The sequence below is a fragment of the Dermochelys coriacea genome, chromosome 1 (assembly GCF_009764565.3).
Source record: "Dermochelys coriacea isolate rDerCor1 chromosome 1, rDerCor1.pri.v4, whole genome shotgun sequence".
In the NCBI taxonomy this organism is placed as follows: domain Eukaryota; kingdom Metazoa; phylum Chordata; order Testudines; family Dermochelyidae; genus Dermochelys; species Dermochelys coriacea.
Genome location: NC_050068.2, coordinates 10,638,721 through 10,659,945, shown reverse-complemented (window position 1 = coordinate 10,659,945; position 21,225 = coordinate 10,638,721). Strand labels below are relative to the sequence as shown.

At 40.6% G+C, this 21,225-nt stretch overlaps 1 protein-coding gene across 14 annotated transcripts in view; it reads right to left on the bottom strand.

The window, feature by feature from the left end:
* FAM168A (family with sequence similarity 168 member A) overlaps nucleotides 1-21,225 on the bottom strand; it is a 362,823-nt gene that overhangs the window by 309,515 nt on the left and 32,083 nt on the right. For 5 of the 14 annotated variants that reach the window (XM_038386325.2, XM_043504042.1, XM_043504040.1 and 2 more), the window contains one exon: nucleotides 15,723-15,862. The exons of the other annotated variants lie outside the window; for them this stretch is intronic. The gene's annotated coding sequence lies outside the window, so the exon portion shown is untranslated. Of the gene's footprint in view, nucleotides 1-15,722; nucleotides 15,863-21,225 lie in introns of those variants that run through there. 14 annotated transcript variants of the gene reach the window in all.

Below are 21,225 nucleotides of genomic sequence, written 5' to 3'. Positions count from 1 at the left end.
ATCAAAAAAGTATGTACCTTGCAGTCTAAAATGAGGTCCAGTCCTATGGATTAAGAAAGACAAATATAGCCAGACAATAGTGTGCAGACAGGATTTTACAAGTTGCTTGATATTATAAATAGGAAAACAATTCTATCATTTGAATCATGGCATCTTGGAATTCTTAAAGGCTGTTTCATTTTAAGGAGACTAAGGAGGCACAGCCAAAAGTCTATGATATAGTTATTAAACAACTTCAGTGTACGCAGTGCTGTATAGTAAGTGTAATGTGAAAAATGGTAAACAGGGAAGGAAAGTTATCATACATTGAACACAACAAGCACATATGCGACAGCATGAAAAAAGGCTCAATCTAAACTGGGTAGAGGTAACCAAGGGAAGTGTCAGAAGAGAAGCATGGAGTGACTAAAGGTGCAAGAGGCACTACATAAACCAAACTTGGATCAAAAGACCTCAAGCAGAACACTCGATTAGCAATACATGAACATGGGACTAGAAATGAGTGATCTAGCCAGAGAAATTCAGCTGCAAATAGACTGATTAGTCTAAAAGTGAACTCTAAGAAATACAAATGCAGGGGGAAACATGAGTAGGATGATCATAGCTACTTCAACAAGTTTGTCCAGAAAGACGTTGGGGGACAGGGATTGGTGTGAGAGAGCGCGCGAGAACAGCCTTTTAGGGGAACAGTTATTCAGTGTTCCTGAACACATCTGTAACAAATCTAGTAAGTCTTGTTTAACTGCGTGGGGAGAGAGACCTTTATCAGAGGTTTCCCAGAAAAGAGAGAGGACACAGTTAACGTAATGAAACCGAACATACATTCCAGTTCTGTAAATTGTTTCTCCCGCTTCCTCGATGCTAAGAGCTCTATTTGACTATTAGATACCAAACCAAGAGGAAAAATAACTAACACCTCTGTGCAATTGTGGATTAAGTATATTCAACACTATATATGAATTTAGCTGACGCTGGCAGAAACATTGCCATTATTGTTTTGCTTCTGCTCGTGCAGCTTTGAAAAGCCGCAGCCTGAGGAGAAGAGGGAGCCTTATTTAAAAATAAGTGATAAAACAAAGCTAAGCAAAATGATTTCATAGCCTACTTTAAGAGCCCTCCTGTGTTCATTTCCTTGACCTACTAAAAGCCTATCACAATAAAAAAGCCTGGCATGCAAATTTGCCAGTCCTTCCTGTGAAAATCATTATCTTCTAAATGCTGATTTTTACACAGCTGTTTCGGAAAACAATGAAAACCTGAAACAACCAGGAATAAAAAGGCCCTTATGTCACTCATGCCTCTGCCATTCCTCATGCACTGTGATCTATAACTTCCCTTCAGACAGAAGGGAAAGAGTATCAGTCCTTACAAAGACAGTTTCTTTTGGTTAATTATACCCCCTGCAGACTTTTTAATTCTGGCACCCCAAGGCCCTCTGCAGAAAGCTTTGTATTTAATTGAGAGGGATAAAAAAAAATGTTTTAATACAGAGCTACATGTGAAAAATTAAAGGGGAGAAAATCATGTACAAAATTTACTGCTTCCATTATCCGAAGGAGAAAAGAACATCACTAAGACAATAGCCCCATCTGCTCATCTGTCTCTCAATGAAGCAGATAAATTTGACCCAAGCATTTCCTCCTATTCAAGGAGAGGGGTGTAAAATCCAGTCTAAATGCAATGACACTTCTTCCCCTGCTGGTGTCACTGCATCCAACTGAACCACTACAGGGCACAGATACACCCAACAATGAAAGAGGAGAACAGAGCCATTGCTGGTTAGAGCAGTGGTTCCCAACTTTTTTTCTGCCACAGCACACCTTGATACCTTTAATTATTTTGAAGCACCCTCCCATATTGTCTCTGAATGAACTCTCCTCTTATTGCCTCGGGTTAAGCTGTTTACCACATCATCCTTGCCATCCACAGTCTGTACAATACAGTTAATGATGTTTTAGTCAACTCACAAATTCACACTAACAAGACCCCAATTCTGCCCCTGCCCCACCCCCACCTAGCCCCAACCAGTTCTGCCTCCACACCCACCTAGCCCCCATCAGTTCTACCCTTCAATTTTCCCACACATTCTGCCCCCCTTCCCAGTTTTTCCACCTCACACCCAGCCCCCACCCACCTCTGCTTCTTCTAGGGTTCTTCCCACCTCCCAATCCTGGGGGCTGCAGCAGGTCCCCATTCCCCTTCCAGGCTGGCGAGCAGCTCCAAGGGCTCTTTCTTCCACCCCAGGCTGGCGACTGCAGAATGGAGGGGGAGGGTAGAGGAGGTGACCCGTTGCTCATAGGAGGGGGAGGAGAGAGAGAGGGAGATTGAGCTCCAATTGGTTGCTCTGCCATTGGAGGCAGCAGGGGAGTGAAGGAAACAGCCAATCAGAATACAGCTTTCCCCCTTTCCCCACCCACAATTCCACAGTACTCATATTTGCTATCTTAACCTCACTTTTGGGGAATGGAATGCGATGCATGCATAATATTTGAAAGAGGCTTCATCCAAGGAGCACAAGTACAGAATGCAATCTGGATCAGACATTAATTAAAATACAAGGGAAGACTATTTTTTGTTCTCACGTGTAGATTTTTCAAAAAATTCCACAACACACCTGTTTGTGCCTGAAGGCACACTGGTTGTGAAACACTGGGTTAGAGCACAGAAATACAGATAGCTGGGAGGATAATATAGGAAAAGATATGGGAAAGAGGAGACATGGCTAGATAAAGGAAGAGCAAAGACACCAGCAGAAAGAGACGAAAACTGGTGATTCAGCCAGAGAAGAGGAAAAACGGAAGGAGTCATACAAATCATGCCTCTTGTCTGATGAAAATTTGCTTGCTTGCTTGCTGGTTTGATTTTTGTTTTTCAGTTTGCAGATGCTGGTAGGAGGCAGCATGCTGTGAGAGAAGCAGAGTCTTTGATCACAGCAGAACCCTCATTTCGGGGCAGGGCGTCCCTGATTATAAAGTCAGCCTAGCAGTACATGAGCAGTGGCACGGGAGCCAGCAAACAGAGTTGAAAACTGGGGAGTGTGGGGGTGGTGTTCTGTTTTTGTTTTGTGTGTGTTTTTTTATTTTGTTTTCTTGACAGGAGATTAGGTGGGAATGCTATGACAGATACAGCTGCAGTAGTGACCCAAGGAATGGGTGACATAATGAAGATGACTGGATGTGGAAGCTGCAGGATGTAGATTATCCTGGAGCGGGTACCTGAAAAGAGTTTCCTTTATATAAACTACCACCTGATGGAGCTGATGGAGGTTTGGAGATGCAGACAAAAACAATGGTTGAGTTTTGAAGGGGATTCAAGCAGATGATGGAGGGAAGGCAAGAGGAGGCTGAAGGGAAAAGTCAAAACAGATGCAAGCTGGACTGGAGAACTCTGAAGGGAGACTGCTGGGTGAGGAAAGTGGCCAGTGGAAGCATGCAACTACGAGAACCAGGCAGAGGAAAAGACCAGCAGTGAAGGAGAAATAGAGCTCAGGTACAGGTCTGCTGAGCTGGAAAATGAAGAAGGGGTGCAGCAGACAGTAACAGAAGGTGGGAGGGCAAGGAAGAAGAGAAAAGCGGCTAGTCCTACAAGAAGAGGGGAAGAATCAGTGGAGACAGCCAGAGTTCAGAGCTCCAGGCACATAGAGGATGACTCACAGAAGATGACAAAGGAGAACTAAAGACAGAGGACTTGCAGCCAAAAAAAAAACAGGAGGAAGACTGGAGAATCACACCAACACAAGGAAGAGGCAGGTCTATGTGATTGGGGACTTTCTGCTATGGACAGCCTTGTAACCAGGGCTGATCTGGACAACAGAAGGGTTTGCTCTCTGTTAGGAGCTAAGATATGGGACGTGGGCCTGATGCAGAAGAGAATCCTAATGAGAGCAGAAAAAAATCCACTGATTGTCCTTCATGTGGGAACAAATCATATTGCTAAATTCTTCTTGGAATGCTTCAAGGGAGACTATGCCAGGCTGGGAAGACACTTAAAGAAATGGAGGCTCAGGTGGGATTCTACCTGTTCCTACAGGAGGAGAAAAGGCAAAACAAGAATATGATTATCAACATATGGCTCAGGCAGTGGTGCTATATGGATGGATATGGGATATTCAACCACTAGGCGGCATTCATGGACAGAGGACTCACACATTCATGGGATGCACTTCACTTAAGTAGGGAGGGAAATAGACTTCTGGGGTGGAAGCAGTCAAAACTGATTAAAACAGGTTTAAACTACGAAAGTCAAGATATACCACATCTACTGCTGCTCCCCATCCACAAGGCTCATTACCCTGTCAAAGAAAGCTATTAGGCTGGTTTGACATGATTTGTTCTTGACAAATCCATTTTGACTGTTACTTATCACCTTATTATCTTCTAGTGTTTGCAAACTGATTTTTTTGATTATTTGCTCCATTATCTTTCCAGGTATTGAAGTTAAGATGATTGATATGTAATTCCCTGGGTTGTTCTTATTCCCTTGATAGACTGGTCCTAATTTGCCCCCTCTTCCAGTCCTCTGGAATCTCTTCCATGAGTTTTGGTATAGCCCAGATTTCTCAGGTGTGATAGCTGACATTTCTTCACCAACCAACAAGAGGAGATGCCATTTTAGATTCAGTATTGGTAAGTAGTGAGAAGCTCATAGAAAAAGTGGCTGTAGGGGACAACTTTGGTTCAAGTGATCGTGAGCTAATTCAGTTTAAACTAAATGGAAGGATAAACAAAAATAGATCTGCAACTAGCGTCCTTGATTTCAAGACGGGCAAACTTAAAAAAATTAACAGAATTAGTTAGGGAAGTGGAGTGGACTGAAGAACTCAAGGATCTGAATGTGGAGGAGGCTTGGAATTATTTTATGTCAAAGTTGAAGAAACTGTCTGAAGCCTGCATCCCAAGCAAGGGAAAAAATTCATAGGGAAGGGTTGTAGGCCAAACTGGATGAGCAAGCATCTCAAACAGTTTACTAAAAGAAAGCAGAAAGCCTTCAAGGCATAGAAGATAGGAAAGTTCAGCCAGGAAAGTCTCCTCTCAGAGGTCAGAAAGTGTTGAGAAAAAATGAGAATTGCCAAAAACCAAGCAGAGTTGAACCTTGCGAACAGAATTAAATCCAATAGTAAAAGCTTCTAGAGCCATATAAATAAAAAGAAAACAAGGAAAGAAGAAGTGGAACCACTAAGCACTGAGGATGGGTTGGAGAGTAAAGATAAGCTAGACATGGCTCAACACCTAAATGAATACTCTGCCTCAGTTTTCAATAAGGGTAATGAGGATCTTAGGGGCAGTGGCAGGGTGGCTAATGGAAATGAGGATAGGGAAGCAGAAATTACTACATCCAAGGTGGAAGTCAAGCTCAAACAGCTTCGACCAAATCAGGAGGGCCAGATAATCTCCATCCAAGAATATTAAAGGAACTGGCATGTGAAACCGTGAGCCCAACAGCAAGGATTTTCAATGAATACATACTATATTTACAATTCTCCAGTCACAGGGTTTCTATTTTTTTAAAAGGGGGAAAGATGATCTGGGAAACTACTGCCCTGTTGGTTTGACCTCAGTTGTATATAATGTCTTGGAACAAATTTTGAAAGAGGACGTTGTTAAGGATGTAGAGATAAAGGGTAAATTGGATAAAATACAACATTTTAGAAAAGGTAGATCATGCCAGAGCAACCTGATCTCTTTCTTTGAGAAGATAACTGATTTTTTTTAGACAAAGAAAATGCAGTAGATCTAATCTACCTGGATGTCAGTAATGAAGTGTTGTTGTAGCCGTGTCAGTCCCAGGATATTAGAGAGACAAGGTGGGTGAGCTAGTATCTGGATTTCAGTAAGACATCTGATACAGTTCCACGTGGGAAATTATTAATTAAATTGGAAAAGAAGGGGATTACTATGATAATTGAAAGGTGGATAAGGAATTGGTTAAAGGGAGACAACATCAGGTCATACTGAAAGATGAACTGTCCAGTTGGAGGGAAGTTACTAATGAAGTTCCTCAGGAATCAGCCTTGGGACCAATCTTATTTAACATTTTTAGTAATGACTTTGGCACAAAAAAATGGGAGTGTGCTAATAAAATCTGCATACTTCCCAAAGTTGGGAAGTATTATCAGCACGGAGGAGGACTAGAATATCATACAACAAGATCTGGACGACCTTGAAAACTGGAGTAATAGAAATGGGAGGAAATTTAATGGAGCAAAGTGCAAGGTCATGCATTTAGGGAGTAACAACAAGAATTTTTGCTGTAAACTGGGGATATATCAGTTGGGAACAACAGAGGAAGAGAAAGCCTAGGGTGTATTGGTTGATCACAGGATGACTATGAGCACAGGCAGCGTGTGAACTGCTGCTGGGGGAGGCTAGCCCCCAGCCCCGCCCCTTCCGCCCAAGGCCCCGCCAGAGCCGAGCCTCCCCTTCCATCCCACCCATGCCGGAGCCCAGAGAGCCCCACCACCACCATTGTGGCCACCAGCCCAGTCCCTCAGCTAGCCCACCAGCCCCAAAGGAGTGCCAGGAGGACGGGCGGCACATGGCTCCAGCCTCCCCAGCTCCATAGCAGGCAGAGGCAGGCAGCCCCAGTGGAGAACTGGGGGGATAGTGCCAGAGGACTGGAGCAGCACTCAGGGAGCGGCATGACAGGAGGCAGGGTCACACCCGGCTGTTTGGGGAGGCAAAGCCTTCCCCAGCCTATGTGACCCGCCGCCCTTGACTATGAGCCACCATGTGATGCAGCTGTGAAAAAGGCTAATGCAATCCTAGGCTGTATCAGGCAAAGTACTCCCAGTAGAGACAGGGAAGCGAGAGTACCATTATACAAGGTACTGGTGAGGCCTCATCTGGAATACTACATGCAATTCTGGTCTTCCATGTTTAAGAAAGACGAATTCAAACTGGAACAGCTGCAGAAAAGGGCTACTAGAATGATCCGAGGAATGGAAAACCTACCTTATGAGAGGAGACAAAGCTTAGCTTGTTTAGCCTAACTAAATGAAAACAGAGGGCAGATATGATTACACTCTATAAATATAGCAGAAGGATAAACGACAGGGAGGGAGAGGAGTTATTTAAGTTAAGTGACAATACTGACACGAGAATCAATGGATATAAACTGCCATCAAGAAGTTTGGGTTTGAAATTAGGCAAAGGTTTCTAACCATCAGAGGAGGTGAAGTTCTGGGACAACCTTCCAAGGGAAGCAGTGGGGGCAAAAAACCTAACTGGCTTCAAGACTGAGCTTGATCAGTTTATGAAAGAAATGGTATGATGGGACTGACTACAATGGTGTGTGGCCCATCTGCAACTGCTAGTAGCAAATATCCCTAACAGCCAGATATGGGACACTAGATGCGGAGGGCTCCAAGTTACTACAGAGAATTCTTTGTCAGGTGTCTGGCTGACATGCTTAGGATCCAACTGATCGCCATATTTGGGGTCAGGAAGGAACTCTTCCCTTGGGTCAGATTGTCAGAGACCCTGGGAGGTGAGAGGGATCACCTCTTTGTAGCATGGGGCATAGGTCACTTGCAGAGTAAATGGTGGATTCTCTGTAACTTGAAGTTTTTAAATCATGATTTGAGGATTTCAGTAACTCAGACAGAAGGTATGAGTCTATTACAGGAGTGGACGAGTGAGGTTCTGTGCCCTGCAATGTGCAGGAGGTCATAATAGATGATCATGACGGTCCCTTCTGGTCTTAAATTCTATGAGACCTTCAGAAGTGATATGGGGAAAAGTCACAAATTACCTGACAGCACAGAAAGAACAAGTGAAGCACATCTTTTCCTTGGTGTTACACTAATTCCAGTTTATATCTATTTTTAAGAAGTTAGAAAAGGAAAACCCTGGATTTCTGTGTATTTAAACTAATTTCTTAGCTCAATATTAGATCACAACAAATAGAATAAGCTACACAAAACACAGCTCTTAGTCATACATAGTTTTGTTGGTACCTTTCCCATTTGATCATGTGATCCAAAAATTGTCTGAGTAACTTGGCAGGTGCATACAAAACTAATTGAATCTTCCTTCAGATTTAAATATTTTATACAAGAGTTCCCATAGGAAACCACCTAGGATGAAAATAGGGAGGTTTTCCTCGCAGATCCTGCATCATCTTATTAACCCCTTGGATAGGATAAATAGTGAGCTAATAAGAAGCACCCAAACTCTTGTGGGGGCCTTGGGGAACCTGGAAAAAAAAGCCTTTGCTCCGATTTGGGGACCCATGACATTGCACTTTGATATCAAAGGCTTCTGAAGAGAGTCTAACATAGCCTGTGTCTGGGCCAAACTCATTACAAGAAACAAGGTGACATTGACCAATAGGGAGAACAAATGTTGTAATGGCCCAGACACTGCAGAAATGTTTCAGTCTGCCTTTCCATCTCACCTATAAGAAGACAGGTGTGGTCTGGGCAGGCAGGCCTTTATTGCTGTTGGCATGGTGCAAAAGTGAAGAGACTATTTGCTCCACAGCCAGTTGAAGAAAAATGACCCCAAGAAGTAACATCAGATTCAGCAGGGCAAAGGCCTGCTTGTGGCTTCAAAAACTGGAATCTCAAAAGAATCTGAACTTTGAATAGAAACCACTTTTCCTTCTTTTCCTTCAGTAACTAAATCTGTCACCTCCTTGATGGCTTTGTTGCACAGAGCTTCTTCAAACAGCTTCTGTTTGTCAAAAGGGACTCGTGATCTGAAGTTGCTGTTAGCATCCCAGACATTTGAGTCTTTGGTCCCTTCTTGATATAAGAATACAAAAGAAAGTGCATGAGGCAAGCTTTATAGCATCACAAGTAGCATTATAAATAAAGGAAAGAGAGGCAGATACCCTTCACATGTTTTGGTCCTACTGGAGCCTTTATATTTGTGCTTGTTAATTTTCCTCAGGACTTTAGCCCAGGAGAGTAGGCAGCTTTCAACATTTCATGGACCACCGCTACTTTCAGGACAACAGCTTTCTCAACCTGTAATGTCTGTTGAGAATGAGTTACATTTTCTTATCCAGAGAATCCTATACTGATGCTGCTGCCTTCCCCAGGACAAGGGCCTTTTCGGTGAAGACTGACATAATAATTTTAGAGGACTTTGGGTACCACACATAAGACGACAAGATAAGAACTGAAACAAGATAACAGTACCGACAAGGATATGACGTATAGGGAAGAAGCAAAGAGAAAGAGATGATGTCAACTGTAGCAGGGTCATGACATGAAAGAGCCATAGAATGCCCATCCACCAATCTGTCACAAGACGACTCAACACAATGAGACCAGGAACCACTGTGTTTCTGCCACTATGTTGTACTGAATGGAAGAAGTTGCTGAAGAGAAGTTTCTGGAGAGCAGCACAGCCAACCATCATGGCTGTCTCGTCCCAAAGCCTCTGACCACACAAACTACACCACAAGAGCAATGTTTAAACCTTTAGACACATATATAACAACTATTTCCTTTTCTTAATCTTGAGATGGAATATGATAGCCTATTTATTATTATTTTCACATAATAGCAAAGCACCATGAAGTCACATCACAATGCACAGTAAACACAACACACGGAGTCACTGGCCAGCAAACTTCCTCCGCATTTTGCCGTCTCCACACAGTTTTTGGAAGCACATCATGCCTCATCCCATCCAGTCAGCCACATCATCGAACCCTACTCACTGTGGACACCTTCTGCCTCTGGCACCTGCAAATCCTACACAAAATGCAGCACTGCCATGATAAACACATTCTCAGAAGGAAAAAAAAAAACTTTAAGGGGCTGGATGTGGGGGTGGGAAAAAAAATCAGTGACCATAAAGATATCTATTGCAAGCCTCAACTTCAAAAACAAAGAGAGACTATGTACACAGAAAGAAAAGGAGTACTTGTGGCACCTTAGAGACTAACAAATTTATTAGAGCATAAGCTTTCGTGAGCTACAGCTCACTTCATCGGATGCATTTGGTGGAAAAAACAGAGGAGAGATTTATATACACACACACACACACACACACACACACACACACACAGAACATGAAACTTCTGTGTGTGTGTGTATATAAATCTCTCCTCTGTTTTTTCCACCAAATGCATCCGATGAAGTGAGCTGTAGCTCACGAAAGCTTATGCTCCAATAAATTTGTTAGTCTCTAAGGTGCCACAAGTACTCCTTTTCTTTTTGCGAATACAGACTAACACGGCTGCTACTCTGAAACCTATGTACACAGAAAATAACATACAAAGAATAAAAACATTAAGTACCTTTCATGGAAATGTAACTGTCAACATTTATCTGTCTATTCTGTCAATCCCCAGGGTTCTTCCTCAGACCCTGGTTCCTTCAGGAATCCAACATAAAATAATACTTCAGTATTGAGAAACCTGGTCTACAACTGCTATAGCAAAGCACTTTAGCACCCCAACATGCTTTCCTTAATAAACAACCTGTTTGTTTGTTTGTCAGGGTGCTGACTCTTCCTCTGATGTTAAGATGTGCTATGTTATATATTGCCAAAACTGCTTACTCATTCAATACAACCAGCTCCTTATAATCCACTGTGCATTTTGACCCCCCCCCAACCATAAACAAAAGAAGGATGCAGCACATTATGGACACTAAACTGTTTACAATTAGTAACCCTAAGAGAAAAGAATAGTTAGCCTTCAGAACATAAATCATTGCCTTATAGCAATCTTATGTGCCAAGACCAGGACTACAAGTATCTGGTTCCATAAATTTTGTTTCCTGATAATAAGAGAATGGTCTCTCAAACCTCTATATCAAATAATAAGAAAGAAGACATACAGGGAATCCTGTATGAATAATAGGAGAGATGTTTACTGTTACAGATAATGCATCAAAATTCATCCTCCATCCTCTTACACAACTCCAAAATGAGTAATTACATGCCACGAGATATCATCTGCTCCACAAATCAAGTCACTGAAACTACAGACTAAAAAAAAAAATTTTAAAGTCAATATATTAGAGATTACTGTGCAGACAGACATGAGTGCTCTTGTGTACCTGCTGGATTAACAACCCCTCACAAGCCACAGGAAAAAAAAAAATCAATACTGTATATTTTTGCTCCCATTAGTTTATCTAGTGCTGAAAAAAAACAACCACTAGTTTGCGAGTGCATCAATGAATGTTATATTCTACACTTCCTACAAAGAGAAAACAAAACGGGTTTGTTTTAAATAAATGTTACCCTATTTAGCCAAAGTCAAATTAATGTTGCATTAATGAGATAATTAAACTCTGTAAAAATCAGGGTATTTTCAAGAAACTGCACTTGGTACACAAATCCTACCAGTGAACAAAGTAGGTTCATTCCAAGCACTGTCCAGCAATCATGTGAAGTGAGTTGTTGGACTCAGTCATCTCCTGGCATAAAGGTATTGTTATTAAAAGTGATACAAAATTGGAATCATGGATGATAAAACAGGGACAAAGGACTGACGGGGCAACATGACAACTGAATTAACCTCACAACTACTGTATAAAAGTGGTCCCACCAAGCTCAGCGTGGTATGAAGTTGCAGTGAAGCTACCTGTACTCCATGGACAGAACAGTTGACTTTCCATGCATCTCAGTCTGACACTTTCACAGGCACTAAAAGGGCATTCACTGTGTAGTAGACAAAACATTATTTATAGAAAAACTTCCAGGGATGCATTGCTTTGTGACATTGTCAGATACGTCTTTGTATCATTTTTGTTTGTTTAGCTTCCTCACTTGCACCTTATATCTCTGTGCTATAAAATTAAGTTACAAAATTTCATATTTTAAAAAACTAGACTGATATTAATACAGCTATTTTCTTTACTTTTCTGAGCCAAAAACCTCAGATAGCTTCTAAAAGCTGTTTACTTAGTCTATGGAAGCTGCATGTAAGAAGTTAGAGCAAAAGAATAGGAATAAGGAGATCAGGGCCCTGTATTCACTTGGTTCACTGACTTGCTGAGAGAGCTTTGGCAGGTAACAACAACCTTTGGCTGCTTGGACTTACCCTTGAGAAAAATAGGGATAAGACTTACAAAAATGTTTTATAAAGATGAGTATCTTTATCTAAAGGTGTTGAAAGGTGAAAGGTGTTAATTATAAATAATAAGCAATATTACTATTGAGTTGCAAAATCTGCCTATAGAAAGAATTGGAAATAAAACCACTATGTTTGTTGGAGTAACATCAATGGAATTTTTCAATGCTTTTTAATTTTTGTTTTTACAAGATAGACAATGGTTTGTTTTTATATAAAGTAAGGGCCGTATTCATCTTTACATGTATTTAAAGCATTAAAAAAATGGGAGAAATTCAATTCTATCCACCATACATTTGTCTTAAGATATAATAATCATATGAATAGATGTAAACAAAGCAGCCTTCCTTATATTCAGTCTCACTGTTTGGTGCTTCCTCTGCTCAAGACTGACAGGCAGCAGCAACTAGAGTTTCAGAGTTTCCCACCTTGCTAACCCTTCCTTCCACTTTTTAAAAGTTAGTGACTAAAAGATTTCTCAAAACTGAAAGTCATCCAGTAAGTCTAACTCAGCTTAATCAGAATTCCAATCCAGAATTCCTGAAGGTCTTCCACACATTATTCTTTTCTATTCAGGTTCATATACCACACTATCACCATTGTTTCTGAGAACCTAGCACCATTACCTCAAACACCACATTTTGAGGTAAGGTTGTACATTCATCAATTCCAACAATCTAGAACTCCTCCTTTAAACACAGGATCATTGGAGAATAGACAGTGGAAATTAGTGTTCCAAAATCTCTGCAATCTATTTATTATTTATATTGCAGTAGCACCTAGAGGTCTCAAATCAAGGCTCTCTGGTACTAGGTGCTGCACACATAACTAAAATAAAGGATAGTTCCTGTATCAAAGAGTTCACAAGAGTTGACAAGACAATATGTGGACAAAACAAATAAATAAGGAGAGGGGAAGAGAGGAAAAGGAAACAGTAAAACAAAGATACAAAGATTAGTGTAAAGAGCAACAGCCTCAACACACAACTGTCAGTATTTTACAGGCATCACAGCCAAGGTGAGTTTTAGGGAAAGATTTGAAAGAGGATGACTCAGATACGAAGGCCAGAAGGGACCACAGAACTCGCCCAGAATAATTCCTAGAGCATTTTTTTTTTTTAGAAAAACATCCAATCTTGATTTAAAAATTGCCAGTAATGGAGTATCCACCACAACCCTTGGTAAATTGTTCCAGTGGTTCATTACCCTCACTGTTAAAAATGTATGCCAGATTTCCAGTCTGAATTTGTGTAGCTTCAGCTTCCAATCCATGCCATACCTTTCTCTGCTAGACTGACGACCCCATTACTAAATATCTGTTCCCCATATAGGTACTTATACACTATGACCAAGTCACTCCCTAACCTTCTCTTTGATAAACTAAATAGATAGAGCTTGTTGAGTCTGTCACTATACAGCATGTTTTCTAATCCTTTGGGCCATTCTTGGGGCTCTTCTCTGAACCCTCTCCAATTTATCAACATCCTTCTTGAACTGCGGCCATTATATCTGGAAACAGTATTCCAGAAGTGATCACACCAGTACCAGATACAGAGGTAAAATAACCTCTCTGCTCCTACTTGAGATTCCCCTGATTATGCACCGAATGGCCACATTAGCCTTTTTGGCCTCAGCATCATACTGAGAGCTCACATTCAACTGATTATCCACCACAACCCCCAAATCTTGTTTGCTTGCACCTATCTTACCAAGAGATTCAGATTGCTCTATATCAGTGACTGTCATCTTCATTATTTACCACTTCCCCCATTTCTGAGTCATCTGCAAACATTATCAGTGATGATTTTATGTTTTGTTCCAGGTTATTGATAAAAATGTTAAATAATATAAGACCAAAATGCAGTCCCTGCAGGACCCCACTGGAAACACACCCTCCCGATGATGATTCCCAGTTTACAATTGCATTTTGAGACTTATAAATTAACCAGATTTTCATCCATTTAATGTATGTTACGTTAATTTATATCTTTCTAGTTTTTGAACCAAAATGTCATGCAGTACCAAGTCAAACACCTTATAGAAGGCAAAGTATATTTTGTCAACACTATTATCTTAATTAACCAAACTTGTAACCTCATCAAAAAAAAGATATTAAATTAGACAGGATCGATTTTCCATAACCCATGTTGACTGGCATTAATTATATTACCGTCCTTTAACTCTTGATTAATCAAGTCCTGTATTAGCTGGTCCATTATCTTGGAATCAATGTCAGACTGACAGGCCTACAATTACCAATGTCATTCCATTTACCTTTTTAAAATACTGGCACAACATTAGCTTTCTTCCCATCTTCTGGAACTTCCCCCTGTGTTCCAAGTCTTATTGAAAATCAACAACAGTCCACTGAGCTCCTTAGCCAGCTCTTTTAAAAGTCTTGGATGAAAGCTATCCAGATATGTTAATATAAAAATGTTTAACTTTAGTAGGGGGCGCTGAGGAACATTCAGAGGGGTGCACGGTGGGGCCCGGGCCAGCCCCAGCTGCAGTTCCACTCCGCCCTCTGTTCCGCCCCCAGCCCAGCTCTGCCTTCATTCCCTCTCCGCCCCCAGGCCAGCTCTGCCTCTAGCCCCAGCTCCTTCCCCATCCCCAGTTTTGTCCCCAACTCTGCCTTCATCCTAAGCTTCTCTGCTGAGGAAACCTTGCTGTGCAGTAATGGGGTGGGGGGGGCACGGACAAATTTCATTACTGGCAAGGGGGGGGCCTGACACAAAAAATTTGGGCTCCGTTGTACTAGACAGAAATTGGCCTTTTTAAAGCATCTGGACTTTATTCTGATCCCATTTCTAATGTTGAAACAAGTCATGATCACTTGTAACTGAGTTACTATTAATTTTTAGTTCTGTGAACAGTTTCTATGTATTTGTCAAGATGAGGTCTAATATAGAATTCCCCCATGTTGGAGTCAACACTTTTTGAGCTAGGGAATTGTCATCTACAATATTCAGAAATTCCAAGAATGTTTTGGTACAGGCAGCACGAGCCACCAGCATGTCGCTCAAAATTGGAGTCCCCCGTGATCATGCAGCTTTTTTTCCCCTATACATTATAGATAGGTGTGTAAGGAGCTGGACATCCTGTTCCCTAGAGTGATTTGGTGGTCTCTAGCAGACACCAATACTCCATCTTGTGCTTTATCTATGAGACATTGATCCACAGGTTTTCAGGATCATTTTCTTCACAGTTACCAGTGATTTTGAAACAGATAATGCAATTTCTGACATAGAGCGCCACTCTCTTTTGATCCTTACTAAATAGGTTACAACCATTGATTGTAACATTCCAAATATGTGAATCATCTCAGCTGGTTCAATAATAGCAACCAAATGAACTTATGCTCATGTGGGAGCAATTCTAATTCCTTGTTTGTGACATACTGGCTTCCTTGATATTAACAAGAAGAAAGTGAGATGGTCCTTTTGAGAATATTGGACAAATGGACAATGAAGGCCAGCATTGTTGGCAGAGGCCAATAGCTCAATAATGTTGTAGTGTCTCATATGAGAAGGAAAAATGAATTCCACCTAAAATGTTTGTCAGGAGAACATAAGACCACTATTTACTTTCCTCTACTGACACCTCACTTCCTACTTCTGAGAGCTCCAGGTATAATCAGCCTTATAGAGCAAGACAAAGTCAGCTCTGGGAGCAAAGCATGTTACTCACATTATTATGATGGTCTTAGAAGCCACTGAAATTCTTTCATGCACCTTCCAGAGTCCAAGCAACTCTCTGAATTTTTAACTTTTTGTTTCTGACCCTCTAGAGTTTTAGTGCTTTCCAGACAGATAGCTCCTGCTGCTTTCCTGAAAAGAAGGAGGAAAACAACTGAGAAGAAACCAAAAGACACTCCCCGCCTGATCAACAGGAGAAGGACACAGTGTGTATATTCACAAAAGCCGCATATCAGAGGGAAAAGCTTACAATCAGGAAGGCAGAAGTAGGGGATGAGAACAAGGATGGAAGGGGTTGCTGAAGTGAGACATGAGAAAAGAACTCGGTAGCCCCCAGCCAGCCCTGCTGATTTCTCATATAGTCCACTTATGTTGATTTACACCAAAGATCCTCTTTGAGGTCCCTATCGTGCACTCACTTGCTTAACTTTAAATGTGTTTACCTTGCAGTCATGGAACTGCTCATGTGCTCGAAGTTAATCATGTTTACAAGGCCTGAAGTGGTATTCCAAGACAACCAGGGTCAGGCTCCATTACCATTATCTCACCAAAACGTTCTGCTATCCTGGCCAAACAGGGTGAGCCACGGATTTTGTGAGCAAGTCAGAAAAAGGACTAGCAGTTAACATCTACAGTTAGGCCCAATATTTTAAGCACATCCTTCCCTTGCAATGTTTTTTTCTGGTTTTTCCCTAAATAACTATCTTTGGCAAAAGATTTAGAACAGCTGCTGCAGAGACAGAAGTGACTTAAAAAATAAGAAATTAAGTGCTAATAGCAAGACAAACACTCCTGCTGGAAAGTAGCAAGCAGCTGGAGATCGTACAGGCCACTTCAGCCCTTCAGGTCACACGAGTAGAGGAAACACCCAACAGTTCTTGATTGGCAGAAGAGTTTGCTTTTCTCCTGTGTAAAAAAAAACTAAATGTAATAAAGTTAATAAGTCAATGCAACAAAGCAGTTCATTTTTCAAAAATGTTTTCCCAGTCAGAATGGTATGCTGAATCTAAAAAGTACAGAGAGACTTTTCATTGGCAGAGCATTCCTCTTGAGATTTGAGTAGTTTTCCTGTGCCAAATTGGCAAAAGAACAGTATAACTTTAGTGCTTTTGCTAAAAGAATTAATTTATCGCAGGCCTGAACATGCTATCCCTTATACACACATATTTCATATAAATTGGAGAAAAAAGATAATGCACCCCACATTTTTAAAACCAACCCTCCTTCTGACAAGATTGTTTTAAAATAAAGTCACTGTACATTGCAGTAGACCACACCGCCATGTTTCGTTCTGGAAAACAAACAGACCAAAGTATTGCAAAGTCCCTCTGTTTGAGCAGGCATTGGTGGAGGGTCAAACCATTCAGAGTGGTGTATCTGTCAGGTAGGGAAGCATGGGAGTGGTTATACAGCTGTACTGATAACACTTGTGATGATTAAGTTATGTGTTGTGGTAGAATGGGAGACAGGAATAGTGCTGCTACTTTGGACTATTTATATTTTGCAATTCGCACATTCTTGTGTCTTTAAATGTATGTCAAGTAGTCCTGAGTTTAGGATGGGGACTCCATAGTGTGGAGTTTTTTTAGATCAAAATCTGAACAATTACATAGATAAAAAGTGGCAGGTATGAATGTTTAAAAAAATCTTGTTATCCAACAAGTAATTTAAGTTAAACAATAATTAACTTAAAAATCAGTCATTAACTGATGTTATAAAGGCCCAAATAAAAGATAATTCTAGGTTGGTCTACATATGAATGCTTTTCCCCTCCCTTCTTTTTAATACTACAAAGTACCCGTCCAAAAAAAAAAAAATCTAACTTCAAAGATTTCATTCTGCAGATCCTCATCTACGAATTCTCTCTCTGTAAACTGGCCTTGCTTTCTGTTGTTATAATGGTTTGGCTTCTCGGCTTTCTCCAATGTTCCTTTACTCACCTGGGGCCTAGACAAACTGGGGACTTGTCTGAAATAAAATTGTCCAGCATCTAGACTCCAGAGTCAGATCTACTGCAGTAACGCTACAGTGGCTAGAAAGGTCCAAATATCAGATGTTCTAGTGATACAGGCTGGGATATTCAAAGGATTTAGGTACCCACTCCACTGAAATTCAATGAGTTGGGCACCTAACTCCTTGGTCTCCTTTGATAATTTTACACATAACACCTGTCATAAATATAAAGAGAAGGATAACCACCTTTCTGTATACAGAACTATAAAATCCCTCCTGGCCAGAGGCAAAACCCTTTCACCTGTAAAGAGTAAAGAAGCTAGGATAACCTCGCTGGCACCTGACCAAAATGACCAATGAGGAGACAAGTTACTTTCAAAGCGGGGCGGGGGGGGGACGACGACGACGACAAAGGGTCTGTCTGTCTGTTTGATGCTTTTGTTGGAAACAGATCAGGAATGCTCTTTATAACTTCTCAGAACTTCCGTTAAGTTAGTAAGTAATCGAGCTAAAAATGCATTAGATTTTCTTTTGTTTAATAGCTGGTAAAATAGCTGTGCTGAATGGAATGTATATTCCTGGCTTTGTCTCTTTTTGGAACTTAAGGTTTTGCCTAGAGGGATTCTCTATGTTTTGAATCTGATTACCCTGTAAGGTATTTACCATCCTGATTTTACAGAGGTGATTCTTTTACTTTTTCTTTAATTAAAATTCTTCTTTTAAGAACCCGATTGCTTTTTCATTGTTCTTAAGATCCAAGAGTTTGGGTCTGTGTTCACCTATGCAAACTGGTGAGGATTTTTATCAAGCCTTCCCCAGGAAAGGGGGTGTAGGGCTTGGGGGGAAGACATTTCCAAGTGGGCTCTTTCCCTGTTCTTTGTTTAACATGCTTGGTGGTGGCAGCATAGGGATCAAGGACAAGGCAAAGTTTGTACCTTGAGGAAGTTTTTAAGCTAAGTTGGTAAGAATAAGCTTAGGGGGTCTTTCATGCAGGTTCCCTCATCTGTAGCCTAGGAGTTCAGAGTGAGGAAGGAACCTTGACAACACCTTACAGTAGAGATGTAACCTTATTACAGCAGAATCATACAAATTCAAGAAATTAAGAAGATCTACTAGTCACATAGTCCATTGCCCTGCAAGTGTAGAATCATTCATTACAGTGCACTTTTTTGTGCTGTGGCAGTCTAGTTTCATATGTTAAGCAATGGGGCTTTCATATTTTCCAAAGATGGAGGAAAGTTTTGATTCATTTTGCACAAAGCAAATGCATAGCTACAGCCCAGACTGGTGTGAAAATGAAGTTGATGTCATTTCATTTGTCTTCTCTATCAGAGAACATATGCTGGCCAATAAATAAAAATGAGAAGTATCTGGGAATATTGACCATTTTCATAGAATCATAGAATATCAGGGTAGGAAGGGACCTCAGGAGGTCATCTAGTCCAACCCCCCTGCTCAAAGCAGGACCAATCCCCAATTTTTGCCCAGATCCCTAAATGGCCCCCTCAAGGATTGAACTCACAACCCTGGGTTTAGCGGGTCAATTCTCAAACCACTGAGCTATCCCTCCCCCATTTTAATCAACGGTAGATAAGCAGTAGATATACATGTTACATATGAATTCCTTCCAATGAAACATATTCCTATTTAGGATTTTACATGCTAATCCTACAGCTATAATTGTGGTTACAGAAACATTCTCCTTAATCAGAAGGCTGATCTGGGTGCTGTTCCATCTCACCATCTTTCTTCATGATCACAAGCATAGGCATGAAAAAATATTTTGATTTGATGGGTATTAAAATAAATTTGTTGAATTAAACATGCTTAGCATTGACATGCTATCTCAGACCCTAAGGTTACCATGCTTAAGAGCCAATCTCCAATGATTCTGGTACCTTTTCCATTTTTAAAAGTTATTTTTACAAAATACACTAACTTTTGTAGCCCTCCTGCTAGGAGGTAAGGACATGAGCTGTCTTTTAAGGGATTCAAGTTATTTGAATCTTCAGAATCACATAAATTTTGTCAATGTGTAAGGAAGAATATCCCAGGCTTAATGTATGAACAACTGTTTAAAAAACATGTGAAGAGTGTAAACATCAAGGAGAAAAATTGATTATGGTGGTCTGAGGAGCTATTCCAAAATGTAGTTGATGCCTATAATAGATAGGAGTAATAGGGCAAAATTAAGAACTTCAGTTTAATAGTAGGAAACATTCCTAATGGTAAGATCACCATTCCCAAGAGAAGTAATGGAAACCTACCAAACATAAGACAAAGTAAAACGAAATAAAGCAAAAGGTAGCCTTGTAAATTGAAATAAAATTTACCAGCCGACCTAGAAGATCACCTGTCCTTTCCCACAAGAATGAAAACAACAACAAACAAAAACGTGATTCATATTTCTCTCACCTTGGTTGGACAAGTAGAATTTAGCAAGGCTGCTATAGGGAACAATCCTGAACTGGCAAGGTGGAAGGTGGACAAGATACAGTAATCTAATTTGGCTTTTCCATCTCTAATTTTTATAATTCTTTTAAAACTGATCTGAACAGATGAATGAATGTATTTGTCCTTGTCCACTTTATTAATATTGAATTTAGCCCGAAGAGAAATCCTGCGAAGAACATTATATGTTACTCAAGTATCACCCTTTGTGATGTAGATTCATAGATACTAAGGTCAGAAGGGACCATTCTGATCATCTAGTCCGACCTCCTGCACAGCGCAGGCCACAGAATCTCACCCACCCACTCCTATGAAAAACCTCACCCATGTCTGAGCTATTGAAGTCCTTAAATCATGGTTCAAAGACTTCAAGGAGCAGAGAAGCCTCCCTCAAGTCAACCATGTAAGATGTTAGAGACAATAGCAAAACTCATAACAGATTGGACTGGAAAAATGCTAAACAAAACAAGTGCTTGTTCATGGAAATAGAACAAGGTGATTTCCAACATGTGAACATAAAATTATAGACAGTAGTAATTTAAGGCAAATAAATTGCATTGCAGGAAAATGCTTATCTATTACTCCATATTCAGATACTATATTTACCCCAAATTTAATTTATATACAAAAGGTATATAAAAAGAATGAACTAGTAATTAAGTATTGACTTAATAGTTTCTTGAAAACAGATCTCATTTTGCAGCAGGGCACAAATGACTATGAGGAGTCAGAGGCTATCATTTACCTGGTAGATAGGTTTAATAATTGCTGTGTGAAGTTGAGGCTTTTACATAAAATGTATTGTGTTATTAGCCGATGGCTAGGTTTAGATTCCCACTTTGAATGCTGTGGACAGACTTCTGCAATTATTACAGCCGAACAGGGTAAACAAAGCAAGAACCAATTACTTCAAAATCTCCATTCCTTCACATGCAGACTCACAGAGGCCACATTTAATATAGCAGGCACCTAACACTACAATGCAAGCAGTCTCCCCTTATATAATGAAGTCCTTCTATGAAAGGAACGTAATACATTATCAGTGCTAATATCTGTGTAGCCACAGCTTGTGTGTCTCACAGTGCAGATTG